The following is a 15,407-nucleotide window of genomic DNA, read 5'->3' on the forward strand; positions in this document are numbered from 1 at the left end:
CCTATCTATCTATCACGTCGTCTCGCTTGAAAGCATCCTCTCTCGCTTGAAAGAATCCCGTCTCGCTTGGAAATTACATTACTAAAAGAAATTACCAAACAAACAAAAATAATATTTTAAATGGCTACTACTCCAAAAATAGAACACCTAACTTCCGGTCACATAAGAAGTTTCCATTTTTTTCACGTGGCCACAAATTTCGTTTTCAATTTAGTATATATATATATATATATATATATATATATATATATATATATATATATATATATATATGCGTGTGTGTGTGTTATTCATTTATCGATTAGATGAACAAAGATTAATTTCAAACAAAAAATGTAAATTTTTCCAATGCTTGCGTTTTTATTATTTCGTATTTTTCTGATAAAATTCCCTTACAAATTTTCGCATGCGCGTTCGGGATTCTGTGTTGATTTTTTAAAAATTTTCCTGAAACATTTACTGCATTCAAATAATTGTACGACAATTATAACTCGGATTAAACGTTCATTTTCATACAAAATAGAATTTTTCGTAACTAATCTATATAAATAAAATAGTAGACGTATGTGTGTGTAAATATTTAACAGACAAGATCTTAAACCACTGGTCACATAGCACTGCAATTAACAGGGAAAAGAAATTATGCACCAAGGACGGTTTATAACGCATAAAATCTTTGTTTGGGACGCAAAGTGTTTTGGTTTCGATTCTAGCTGATGGTAGTAAGGCATAGTTAAAAATAACTTTTGTCATAATGTCTTTGTATTAATAAATGCGAATATCTGCATGGCTTTAAATATAGTTCAACGTATTTTAGGACAGGCGGGATCAAAATATTTATTTACAGGCTTGGAAAATAAAAATTTTCTTTTTTAATTTCTTTGAGATATTTTTTGACAATTATTTTTTTGCCGGAAATCAGGTACTTATGTATGAGGACAGAATATTCAAATATATCAAATACAACTTGGCAACGCCGGATTCTTCAGCTAGTAATTAAATATTAAAAACCTAAAGTTATGGTGTAGGATGATTTCGGAATACGATATAAAAGAATAGAATTATACTTACAATTTTGTAATGACAACTGTGGCCTGGCACTTTTATTGGCACTGGGTGAATGAACATAAACTTTATAAAATATATTGAAATTAACAATTGTTTTCTCAAGATTTAATGATTATTGACATTTTATTATTAGTTACGAAAATGTATTCAAATAAACCTCTATTTTGTGTTGTCATAAGTTTCTTTAAAATATTTTAATTCAGTAAATGGGTAAGGAAAATTTTCTAAAAAACCACAACACACGCATATGAAAACTTTAGAATTTTGGTTTGAAATTAATATTTGTTTATCTAATCGATGAATGAATAAAAAAGAAAAGATATATAGCGATGTCTTCGTCTTATTTCTTTACAAAAAAAGGAGAAATTATTTATAGGAAAAGACAGAAGTTATTTGAAGTAAAGGAAGATCTATTTAGAGAAAAATAAAATTATTAAAAAGGAACAGAAATAAAAACATAATTTAAAGAAAAATAACATTATTAAAATTAGACTATGAATATTTCCAATTACAGAATCTGGAGCAATATTTACGTATTACTTGGACAAAAGGAAGTAAAAGCAATATATGGGCAAAAGTAAGAAGAAAAGAAACATACCCGACATTTACCCAAGTAAACTTTTCTATCAAAATTGGACTCAGAATTTGTCCCAAGTCCTGGATAATTTACGTAAGAAAAGTACGAATGTTTTCATTGAATTTTGTCTACGCTTGTGAGGGATTTCCGACAAAAATATAATTGCCAAAAAATATTTATCGTCTTTAAAGACAGTAAAAATTCTGTAAGAAATTAAAGAGAAAAGTTTTATTTTCTAAGCCTGTAAATATATATTTTGATTTTGCTTGCATTAAATTAGGTTTAAATATATTTAAAATCATGTAGATATTCGCATTTATTAATACAAAGATATGATGGTAAAAGTTTTCAAAATGAATGACTTAGTGTCATCAGCTAGAATCGAAACCAAAACATTTAATCTTCCAGCCGCGTTCTCTACCGTTATTGTCGAAAGAAGCATAATAAGGTATAAATATTAACACACTTGAAGAAATGAATTGTATGCGAACATGCGCAGAAAGAAGCAAGATCATGTTGCCCAGTTGAAATGAACATTTCGCAGTTCAACTTGTGATATATGTCTGTACGCGTTATTCATCAACCCAAACAAAGATTTTACTCGTTATAAATCATCCTTGGTGTATGATTACTATTTCCTATTAATTTCAGTGTTATGTGACCAGTCGTTTAAGAATTCATCTGTTAAATATTTACACACACATACATCTACTGTTTTATTTATATAGATAAATTTAAAAAAATCTATGTAGAAGTTATTTATTTTGCAGTTTTTAAATTAAAAAAATATTAAATTAAAATTTCAACTTTCTCTGATGGATTTATATATGAAGATGCAATTTAGATTTAAATAGCCAATCAGCTATAATTTAGGAAAATTAGGAATTTTATTAACTTTATTTATTTAGAAAATGTAGGAAGTTTAGGGACAACAATTAAATAAACAAGCAAAGTTAAAAACAAATAATAATTAAAAAATAAACCATAAACATTTTTTTAGTGAAAATCTATTCGGAAATAAATAAACAAAAATATTTTATCTTTCATTTAAACTGTATTTCAGAAATAACATAGAATTAATATTTTAGTAGTCGTTTCTCCAGCAACAAAACATATTTGAACTGTTTTAAATTTTTATTATGCACACTAATATTTGTTTGACACAAAATAAACTTTGAATATTCTTTATACACTAAAAATAAACAAGTTTTAACGAAATTTCTAGATAATATTTATTGCTAACAAATTGTTAAAAAATATGGTGCCAACAGGTAGGCATAAAAGTAAAATTTTATATGCGTTACAAATTAAACTAGAATATTGTACTAAGACGAACACAACGTTTTATTTTATACAGAATTCTTATTATGTAAAATTTCAAACTTTAGGCAAAACACGTAGCATTTGTTTTTTATTTAATATTTTCCTATCAATACAGATTTTTCATCCATCTTGAATTTTAGTCTAAACAAGTTTTGCACCTTTTAATCTTTTTTTACAAGGAAATCATCTCTTATCAAGGCCAAAACGCCACTCAAGAATAAAAGTTAATTAATGTTACTGAAACAACAGCGTAGTGATCGTTATTGGCAGAAATTAGGTAGAATTTGATTATTTAAGGAGACAGCTCAACAATAAATTGTTTACATTGTACTTTAAGACGATCATGTTGTAGTTATTTGGAAAGCAGTCTAGCGGAATCGAGTTCCACAGGCGTTAAGTTCTAGGAAAGAAACTTTGTTCATGGAATTTGCGTTTAGATTTAGCCACTAATAGAGAGTGGGGAAAATTGTTGATAGTGTATGTAGGTAGACGAGTTCTTTTTGTGAAAGTTTGGCAGGAGAGACCATATGTTGAAGCTTAGATGAGCACTATCAGATTTCCGCCTTGAAAATGGCATGAATGAAACAATCAATATCTTTTTTAAGTACCAAGCAATTACTAGACAAAAGATGAAATAATTAATATCTTTTTTAAATACCAACCAATTACTAGAAAAAAGATGAAATAATATCTTTTTTAAATACCAACCAATTACTAGACAAAAGATGAAATAATATCTTTTTTAAATACCAACCAATTACTAGACAAAAGATAAAATAATTAATATCTTTTTTAAATACCAAGCAATTACTAGACAAAAGATGAAATAATATCTTTTTTAAATACCAAGCAATTACTAGACAAAAGATGGAATAATATCTTTTTTAAATACCAAGCAATTACTAGACAAAAGATGAAATAATATCTTTTTTAAATACCAAGCAATTACTAGACAAAAGATGAAATAATATCTTTTTTAAATACCAACCAATTACTAGACAAAAGATGAAATAATATCTTTTTAAATACCAACTAATTACTAGACAAAAGATGAAATAACATCTTTTTTAAATACCAACCAATTACTAGAAAAAAGATGAAACAATCAATATTTTTTTAAATATCAACCAATTACTAGACAAAAGATGAAATAATTAATATCTTTTTTAAATATCAACCAATTACTAGACAAAAGATGAAACAATCAATATCTTTTTTAAATACCAACTAATTACTAGACAAAAGATGAAATAATTAATATCTTTTTTAAATACCAACCAATTACTAGAAAAAAGATGAAACAATCAATATCTTTTTAAATATCAACCAATTACTAGACAAAAGATGAAATAATTAATATCTTTTTAAAAACCAACTAGACAAAAGATGAAATAATTTAAGTGAGAAATTACCACCGTCATATATCTACACGTAATGCGTAACTGTTTGCTTTGAATCATCTTGTGTATATGTTTACGACCAACTATTGTGCTGTCAGCAGAAACCGAGACTCAATAGAACCGTCTTCTCTATGAAAGCTATAAATAACTACTCAAGTTGTATTTAAGAAACGTTAAAATAATATAAGGCTTTGATCCTGTTATATTTTGTTTTTCAAATGGATAATTAATCGAGTTTTGGAAACACAAATCCCACAACGATGTACATTTCTGAAATTTCATTATTACAAAGAATACCCAAGTAGGTATATTTCATTTTGATTAAAGTAGGCTTCCATATTATCGCCATATCTAGGTTCGCACTGAACATTCGTATGTTAACAATTGTTGATTTACTTTATAACTTAAAAATTATAGAAATGAACAAAATACAAGAGAAATTTTAATAAGGGTTCAAGGTTTGGAGAAGAGGCTCACATGGATCTTTATGAATTCTTGAATTCTCGAGTGTATCTTGAGAAAAGTCTTGATTTATCGAAAGTTATTTCGATTAATACTGCTTTAATTACATCCTCCTTTCACTCAGTCAATACTGTAAAGAACAAAGTACAAAACACTAAAATGATCCAAAAAGGTTTAAATAATGTAATAGGTTTGATGCAGAAGGCGCAGGGTTTCTCGTTGGCATGTTTTATTTGATGTCTCACCATATTTATCATAAATGTTTGTATGGTTATTTATTTTAATAGCTTTGCTAACATTTCAGGACGCTATTAATTTTAACCGATAAAAAAAAGGATACATAAAATAATTAACCAATGAAGAGGGAAGAAAAAGAAAAGAAAACTTTATAAAATGTTCAAAACCAGTTAGATTAATTTATCCCTAACGATGATTCCTGAAGGATAAATATGGTGATTCCATCAACCAGTTCCCGCCAAAAGTGACGGCTGTTATCTGGAAGTTGGAAAGGATCGGAAATAGAATTAATAGACAAAAAGCGTCTATTTTATTTAATGAAATATTCCATGTATATATATATATATATATATATATATATATATATATATATATATATATATATATATATATATATATATATATATATTACAAATGTACTTTATGTATCTAGGAGTGTTAGGTAGTTGTGTATCAGATTATCTCTGACAAGTGTCGAAAATTAATAATGGAAAACATCTCAAAACAAAATGGAAATAGTTCAATTTTGACCAAAGTTAACACTTTCATAGGGTTTAATAATCACAAGTGCATATGAGAAGTTTTATCAGCACACAAGCAGAAATACAAAATATATAAAATCAACAAAAGGTTCTACGAAAAGACAAAGACGCGTTCAAAATGGATGTTTTTATTTAGAGCACAATTGAAGCATGATATTTGATTTTTGCATTTTAAACTTTAATTCAACTTATGACATAAAATAATTTTATAAAATCAACAGTAGGTTCTATACAGTGAAATGTAGACTACAATGTAATGTGGATTAATTCAGTGCAGGGAGGCATGTGATATATATATATATATATATATATATATATATATATATATATATATATATATATATATATATATATATATATATATATAGTGTTATAATGGAATAATTCCAGGATGAACATCCGGGTATGAGAGCTCAATGTGGCAAACAGAGCAATAACATAAAAATATAACACGGAAAGTACATAATTGTCGATGCTTGAAAATGCCATAAGGTTGAAATAAATTATTGCATCGACAATAATGTAATTTCCGTGTTATATATATATATATATATATATATATATATATATATATATATATATATATATATATATATATATATATATATATATATATATATAAAAGGTAATAAAAAATCATTTACTTAGTCTCCAAGAATTGGACATCAAGAACCAGTCAGTGTACGGTTGTTTCTGGGACAATACGTTTTTTTTTATTTGAATGATCATTCATTGTCAGCAGCAGAATAAGACATTAAATAAAACATGTAAATGTATGATCAACAATAAAGTGAGGATATGAAAAGTTTATACAGCAAATTAAGTTTATAGTTTATAAAGAGGTAAATATAATCTACTAAATGCTTATAAGGATTATATCAAGCAATTATGAATATTATTTAAGTGCATGATTAACACCCAAGTGATATACGTATATGTAAAAACATTTTACCTCTTCACACACACACACACACACACACACACACACACACACACAATAGACAATTTGAACTCACCAGAAGATTTGAAATGGAATACTTCAAAAAAAGTTTAATGTTAGAAAATTTCTTCTGACTTCTAGGCAGCGTAAATATGTTTATATTTGCACATCAAATACACAAGAATATATATATATATATATATATATATATATATATATATATATATATATATATATATATATATATAAATATATATATATATATAGAGAGAGAGAGAGAGAGAGAGAGAGAGAAAGAGAGAGAGAGAGGGAGGGAGATGAGAGAGTGTGTCGGAGATATATATAGAGAGATTACATAACGCGTGTCTATGGTTAGTTATTTGATAGCATAAATGTTTATCGTATTATTACTTAAGTATAAACATAATATACATATATATGTGTATGAATATATATATATGTATATATATATATATATATATATATATATATATATATATATATATATATATTCCGCCATCTATATCTTTCACTTGTTTTTCTCTTCGATTCGTTCTTTCCTTCTGTTAATCATTCCTTTCTTTTCTCTCTTTATTTCTTTCCTCCTCTTTCTTTCTCTCTCTCTCTCTCACACACACACACACACACACACACACATACACGCATACTTTGTATCTCCTTTTTTCAAACCTTTTAAAAATTGATTCGTCATCTCATATCGTCACCAAAACAAAAACAAAACAAACAAAAAAAAAAAAAAAACACTCCAAGAACAGTCAATAAAACGTCACATCAAAAATAAACAGCATTTCTGACATTGATTGACACGGCCTTTATTGTACTAATTTCGCACCCACTCCACGCTGTTAACTTAAGTAGTTGTAGCTACTCGGCGTTGTCCGGAGTGCACTGCAGTGTACTCATTTTAGTTTATTCTTTTTAGTTTTTTGTACATTTTTTAAAACTTATACAGAAAATGAAATAATATTTTAGTTGTCAGGTAGACAACCCGTATATTATTCATTATAATATTCTACTGTTTTTTTTTATTTTGCTATATTTTCATATTACCAGCCGTCTATGTCGGACTAAGTAATATAAATAAATTGTCGCATTATTATATTGATATTGTACAACACTAAAAATGGAATTAGGCAACCAGAAGAACTTAGTGATTTTTCAGCTTACATGCTATTTAGGTTTAACTAAAAAAAAAACTTTATATATTAGATTTCAAAAAAAAAAAAAAATGACCAACGTTATGTATATACTCAAAGGGAGTCACTAAACAAAAGAAACACTTTACATTTGCACTGCCTGTTTCAATTCACTTGAACTATAAGAGATTTGTAGCGTTGATGTTTACACACCGACGTACAAAATCAAAAGATATAAACGCGTTTGTACGCATCTCGTTTGCGCATACACTATCCTAAAAAAACAAAAAAAAAATAATTATATTTTGGACCATTTTCTGAATTTATTTAAAATGACCGAGAGCTACCCAAATCCTTTAAAAGCCAGATTTTTCTTCAATAAATCAGTGGAATCCAGTTGACTCGAATCAGCCGATCGGTGTCGCTGGTGCCCCACTCTAGGTGTGTATCTCTGCAACAGTTTCCACACAAAAATTTAAAAACACACACATACCCAACTCATTGACATTATCGTCTTGTCTGTCAATCCGGTAAACCTTATTCATTAAAATATTCACAAACTTTACTACTGAATTATTTTCTAATATAATTAACAAAAGAACATTGACTCCTATAAACAACTTTCAATGGATGAATTTTTGCATTTTGAATACGATTTTCCTGACCACTGAAACTCACTGTTCTTAATTAATTAATCCAGACTTCCTCTAATGTCTTAGCTAAAGAATACCTTTATTTTTACAAGAACTCTAAAAATATTCATGAACATTCTATGTTTTCCTATTGCTGTAACTCTTCCATTTTAAACATATAAAATTATCTCTTTTGTGAATATATGCTTTCTTAACACATTATTTTATTTATTTACCGTATTTTTTAATATTTTGGTGTCTATTAAGGTGGGTTGATTAAATGATGAAGACATTGTTGTTTTATTAACGTTTTATTAACATCTATATACAAGATGATTTTTTGACACGTTGGTCAAGCCATGTTATTCATCTCTAAGTGCAATTGTTCTTGCGTGTGTTCCTACGCCAAAAGGTAACAATCCTTGTACGTAGGAAAATAGTGCTGATATCACTACATACCCCATACCAGAAAGAAAAGAAAAAATATTGTTCTGATATTTGTGTTATATCGTTTTGGTCGATGTATTTCACGGCCACTTAGTATTGTTGTATATGTTGACTGTTTTAGATGTCTCTATTGTGAGATGTTGTTTGTGCTAGTATGTCTTGTTTGTAATGAGGTGATTTGCTCATTGAAATGAACCTGTTTATGAGTTGGTGCTTTTATTTGGATTCTATTTCTTATTTTTGATGATCTGTCTGGAAATTGAAAGATGTAGGACCTCGGTTTTGCACATTTGGGATGATTGTTGCTGATTTCCATTTCCCTGTTTGGTAATCCAACATGCATACATCTTGTCCAGAGACAAATGGTAATAGATCATGAGCTGCTCTTTCATGATACATTTTCTGTATATCCTATGTGTATTTCAGTTCTTCACTGATATGGTCAGTGTTGGAAAATCTTGGGGTTGGAATTTTGGCAACTATGTTCTCATTATGCGGTTATTCAAAAGTTCAACTGAACTGAAAAGGTTATGATTGATTTGTGTGGCTACAGCTGTACAAGTGTCTGTTGTTGTACTAGAGCTGCTTCTTACTGTTGCTGCTGTTGTAATTGTTGTTGTTGAACCAGTGCCTCTTAGGCCAGTGGATCCTGCTGCTGTTGCTGAGAAAGACCTTGATGTTGGCCAATAGGAGAAAGTTGTTGATGGGTTAGCATTGTTTGTTGTCTTTGTTGGACAAATTGCTTATTTACATGGTATTTTAATGCTGCCATAACATTTTATTGGCGTTCAATTATATGCTACCAGATTCATACTTGTTTGGTTTGTTTAGTTTGGAAAACCATCAGTGTCTAATTTCTGTGGTAACATTCTACGCATTGTAAAAATTGGAATTGTGTTTCCCTGAACTTCTGCATCAGTTTTTGCTTGCAACCTATAAAACAACATTTGTGGTTGGTAGTTTTATGTTAACATATACATAGGTTTTAACTCTCTGAGTAATGGAGAATGTTTTAATGCTGTCGAATATTAAGCCTTCGACTCGTTCTTCTAGTGCTTGTGTATTATACACTACATCAGTTTGGATAGGTTGGCATTTCTTATGTTGATTCCTCCTATATTCTGGTTGATGTTATGATATAGGTTTTTTGTTCTTTCTGCTTCGTGACCAAGACCTTTGTTTTAATTTGTTGCTTGATAAACAAACTGCTGCCTAATAGGTGGCTTTTCCACATGCATCACATTTTGATCCAAATGCTGGACAGGCTTTGCTACGAAAAGTGTGACTTTACCATAATTGAGCCAATTGCTTGATTTTTTAGAACGTGTGTGTACTCTTATTGCTTGTGTATTGGTGTTTCAGTATCATTTAGCATGACTAATTGGGTGTTAGCAACTTCATACATTTTTACAATGTTAAAAGTTTCCTTCAGAGTTAAGATGTTATTTTTTTAATATTTTTTTCTGATTGCTAACAATAATAAGTTCTATTATTCTTTGTTCTTGCTCTGATCCTGTCAGCACACATTTCCGCATAAACTGTTCATATCTGTTAACAAAGTCATCTAATGAGTCGTCAGATTTTTGTCGATATGGCATTAATTTTAGATGATTAACTTCTCTGTAGGTTTAAGGTGTTCAATGAAGATTAACATATATGCAAGATGACTTTTTGACACGTTAGTCAAGCCATGTTATTCTGCTCCAAGTCGAATTGTTCCTGCGTGTGTTCCTACGCCAAAAGGTAACAATCCTTGCACGTAAGAAACTAGTGCTGACATCACTACATCTATCTTTTGTGTCAAATTGAATTTTAAAAAATCTTCACATCTATGAATAAGATTGTCATATTTTTTCAATCCAAACAATAGCTTAATATAAAAACTCGTCTTCTAAATGTTTGTTAATCAGTTTTGGATTTAACCATTATTTCTTATGGGTATTTAATTGCTTTCCCACGAGAGACATACGTGATATAAAGTCGTTTTGGAAAACCACTTCCCCAAAAAGAGGCACTCTGCTAGTAGGCAAAAATAAAAACTGTCTTAGTATTTTTTTTTTTTTACTTTTAGAAAGCTTATGCCTAATTTGTCAAAATTATATAATCATACTGTTTTGCAAGTAAATAATCAAAATGTAGTATATGTTCTATTTTCATTAAAAGAATGGGAAATTCACCTACAATAAATCATTTTTATTACCAACTAGCAGACCTTCAAATGTTGCCTAGTCATAAAATATGCTAAAATACAGGATGGCCCACTTAAAAAAAGCCCAGAAAATGTAGTAGAGAGGAGGCACATTCTTTTATTGTTCAAATTCCCTGCAGTGTTATAAAAGATGCTGAAAGTGCTCACCTATTCATTTCTGGTCACGTTTAACCATGGTTGCAGGTGCGTCTGTGGATCTTCTCTGATGATTCTCCTGATAGTGTTGGTAATGTTCTCCTTTAGTTGGTCTTGATTGTGAGGATTATTGGCATAAACTTTTTGTTTTAAAGTTCTCCAAAGATACAAATCACACGATGACAAGTCCGGGGAACGTGGTGGCCATGACCCTTTGCTTATTGTTCTCTTTTCTGTAAACATGTTATGAACTCGTGTCAGTGATCTGTAAGACATGTGGTATGTAGTACCATCTTGTTGGAAAAAGAAATGCAGTTTGTCTTGTGGTATCAGTTTGTCGTTAAGAGAAAGATTAGAGAGATTTTTTAAGTGGGCCACTTAATCTGAAAAAACAAATTGATCAAAGAAAAATTAGAAAGGTTAGACTACTTTCAAGTGGGCCATTCTGTATACTTTAATTCATGCAGATTCCGTACTTATTATCATATAACCAATTCTCTATTGATTATTATATTGTATTAAATATATAGTAATGATTTCAAAAGTAAAAAAAAAAAAAATACGATTAGGGTGCCATCAGCTAGAATTGAAACCGAAACCTTAAATTCTTCATCGTTATTTGTTACCATCTGAGTTGAGTCCACACGCATATCAAAACTTTAAAAATTAACGCAGTTAAACATACAAATGTATAAAAGAGCACTTTGAGTAAACTGCCAAGTTTCAATTTTTCAATTTTGACTTCTTAGCAACTATTTTGGCCAGCTACAAACTAAATTGAATTTGTTTTACAAGTCCGAATCCCATATATAACAAATTTTAAGTCTGTAGACTAAAAATTGATATAGTTTGGTAGAGACCGTTCTGCACACAAACAAGTTCACTTTTATATATATAATAGATTTAGAGTAACCGTTTTTGAAAAGTTAGTTGAGTTTTTTGTTTGTTTTTGTTTCTTTTTTCACATTAAAAATCAATCTTGTCATCATGAGAAAAAAAGTAAAATTGGTAATTTTAAGAAACTCTGCGTGCCTCAACTTGGAACTTGACTGTGAAGCTGACAGTCAGTGCTCCTAACCCCTACATTATCAGCATCTGCTGAATGTAAACACAGTCAATTAACAGAGAGCTTACATTGTTTTTTTGGCAGTTAGCAATTTCCTAACAAGAGATCTATTTAAGTGTAAAGGGAGAATATAGTCATCCACGTCATATAGATTGTTTCGCTGCATTACAGTTCGTCAGTGCTACTAGACAAACAGTTGTTTCAAGCTGGAATCAAAACTCGATCTTCAAGCTGGCAGTAGTCAGTTCCAATCTTTACGTTATCGTTTGGAACCTGCTGAGTGTAAACAGAATCTCATGTAAACTAAATTTAAACATTGTCAATTACTGGAGAGCTCAAGTTGGTTTTACCACGACCACCGAGATATAGAAGGCCTGTTAACTGAAAAATGCCTGCAGGCAATGTAGGTAAGATTTGTCAAACTGTTACTGTCAATACTATATTAGGGCATTTTTAAAAAGAGCATTAAAACATGTTAAAAAAGAAAAGAAAGGAACACAATTCGATTAATAATGAAGCTGAACTTTATTCAATATAAAATATAGTAATATTATCTATGTAAAATTACGTAATTTTAAAGCAATATACAATCTAATAATGATAAAAATGAAATATGAATTTAGGGAACAAACAATTAAAGAAACATATTAAACACAAACATTTCTTGGCCTTCGGAACAAGATCACAGTGTAGTATCTGTCCTCGGTAGGTAGAGGAGAAATCCTTCATGACTGAGACAATTTTAATTTTTGTTTATATCCAGAGTGGGAAGCTGGATTTCCCCCACAAGATTATATGTTGAAATATTTAAATAACTATTACTTTTAATATAGAAATTATATTTAATGTTTTTTGTTTTCTGTTCTTCTGTGTTCATTTTTTCCATGTTTTCCATCAAAATGTGTGGAGTATTTTCATCAGTTACATGGTTAGGAATCCTATACACTATAGTCTTCATTTTCATATCAGTACAGAATACATGACTACGAAAATGAAGTTCACATGATTAAAGAAATAATCTAAAAGACAATCATACCATGATGTGAACATTGGTTAAAAACTAAGAAAATATAGTAAACATCTACAATATTAAATCAGGGTGGTGGTGAATTTGGGAGGGGACATTATTATTATTATTATTATTATTATTATTATTGGCTCACATGTTGCTATCACACAAGTCAACAAATGATCTGATTGGAAACCTGTGGTGTTCTCTGGAAGCTGAGTAACAATAAGTCTCCCCAGACATCCAGCTCTCTCCACCTCCTTCAGTCTTTCCATCCTCCTTGACTCTCCTCGGTTCTTTGGTATCACTTTTCTATTGGAGGGAACGGTGATGAGACAATGGGAGGGGATGCATGATGGGGGTGTAGAACTTGTAGATATGCAGCTTCGGCGTTCTTCATTCCCTGTAACGCTTCTTCATTATATTGTATTCTTGTATTATTCTCCACATTCAAGGGGTTTCCTTAATATTTCAGCCGTTTTCATTATCGTTAGTCGTATTTTTGCAGCTATTCCTCTGATGACAATTTCTGCCATTCTTTTATTATATTATTATTATTATTATTATTATTATTATTATTTCACTCACTAGGAGTTGTCTCACAGGCCATCATCAGTGATTGTTCACGGGCAGTAACCTGTTGTGCTCCCTGGAGACCGAGTGACAACAAGTCTCCCTAGATTTCCGGTTTCCACCTCTTGACTATTCATACAGATGATTGCACGTTATCGCAACAGCCGTTTTCCATTGATTTCTCATTGGCATCAGTCATGGGTGTTTCCTGAGGTTTTGGAGATAAAATACCTCCCCAAGGTACCAAATTTGAACTTCACACTTCCAGTGGAGATCTGGTTAGTATTTTCTCACCTCGGTCTTTCCATCCTCCCTGCCACTTCACAACTAGTCATCTACACCATTTTTTTAAATTATTATTGTTATAATAATTATGATGATGATAATAATAATAATAATAATAATAATAATAATGATAGTGCTTGTGCAATGTATGCTCCGCGCTATATTTTAGATAGTATTTCCAAGTTAAATTAAATTTTTATGGTTTCTTTATTTTTTTATTAAATAGTAAAACAAAAATGTAGAATAGTTAGAAAGCCCCCCCATGTTAAGAATGGCTTTCTGAATGATAATATTATTTCAGTACGGTGCGTACACTGGACAAGTTCCAAAATAAGAAGAACAACATTTATTTATAAGATAAAATACAAGAAAATACGTCAACTAAAATTTAATGTACTTTTTTAGTTCATATCAAAACTTAAATTAAAACTGATTAGTTAATGAATTTTTAAGATGAATTTGTGTTTGTGTGTCTCGGGAGAGGATAGAGAATTTCCTATTTCATTTCCCATTTCAGTCATGTAAATTATTTACAAATAAAATGTTATAAAACAAACAAAAACTTTTAAGTTTTAAATATATTTCAAAGAAATAAATTACGCCCGGTGCCAAAATATTGAATTCACAAATCGTTTTAGTTAAAAAAACAAAAAAAAAAACAACAACAACAACAAAAATTGTCGTAGAAAAGGCTTTAAAATATTTGGAAATACTCAATGGAAAATTTTATTTATTGTTAAAAGAAGAGACTGAAAAATATTTTCATATCAAAATTGTTTTGCAGTTTAAATAAATAAAATGAAAAAGTCGACTTTCTTCGATAGACATCTGAGAAAAGTTCAAAAACAACTTACTGCTATATTTTGTTAGATTAAAATTATCTCTGCCAATGTGCAATTTATCCAAATGGAGAATTATTCTTTCTCCATAGCCATTCTCTAAGGTAACGAAAAATAGCATGACCACGTGGTTGAACACAGTGAACTGTAGGCAGCTTTTACCTACATGTCGCTTTGGAAATGTACACCGGCCTCCTTTTATATTTCGGTGGCCGTGTTTTTACCTGAGATATATCTCTATCTCTGCTATTATATAAAAGGAAATTTGTCTCTGTGTGCATTTATGTCTGTGTGTGTGAGTTCATTCCCTATAGACTCGGAAGCGGCAGGGCCGATTTTTATAAAATTTCACACAAATGTACTTTATGTATCTGGCACTGTTCTTAGATAGGTTTTGTGTCCGAGCGTCTTTGATGAGTATCGATAATCAATAACCGAAAAAATCCAATGAAAGAAGAAACAGGCGATTTTGACCAAAGTTAACACCTTATATGGCTTAACATCAC

The 15,407-nt window shown here is 29.8% G+C and overlaps 1 protein-coding gene across 2 annotated transcripts in view; it reads right to left on the minus strand.

The window, feature by feature from the left end:
- Positions 1-6,731, minus strand: part of LOC145258253 (thyroglobulin-like) — a 58,619-nt gene extending 51,888 nt beyond the window's left edge. Inside the window, exons 1-2 of one of the 2 annotated variants that reach the window (XM_080116231.1) lie at positions 6,626-6,699; positions 1,072-1,112 (exon numbers count right to left, since the gene is read on the minus strand). The gene's annotated coding sequence lies outside the window, so the exon portion shown is untranslated. Of the gene's footprint in view, positions 1-1,071; positions 1,113-6,625 lie in introns of both variants that reach the window. The other variant, XM_080116230.1, reaches the window with a different exon arrangement.
- Between the last annotated feature and the right edge of the window lie 8,676 nt (positions 6,732-15,407).

Source organism: Euprymna scolopes, chromosome 33 (genome assembly GCF_053919585.1).
Source record: "Euprymna scolopes isolate OS-2025 chromosome 33, ASM5391958v1, whole genome shotgun sequence".
Classification (NCBI taxonomy): domain Eukaryota; kingdom Metazoa; phylum Mollusca; class Cephalopoda; order Sepiida; family Sepiolidae; genus Euprymna; species Euprymna scolopes.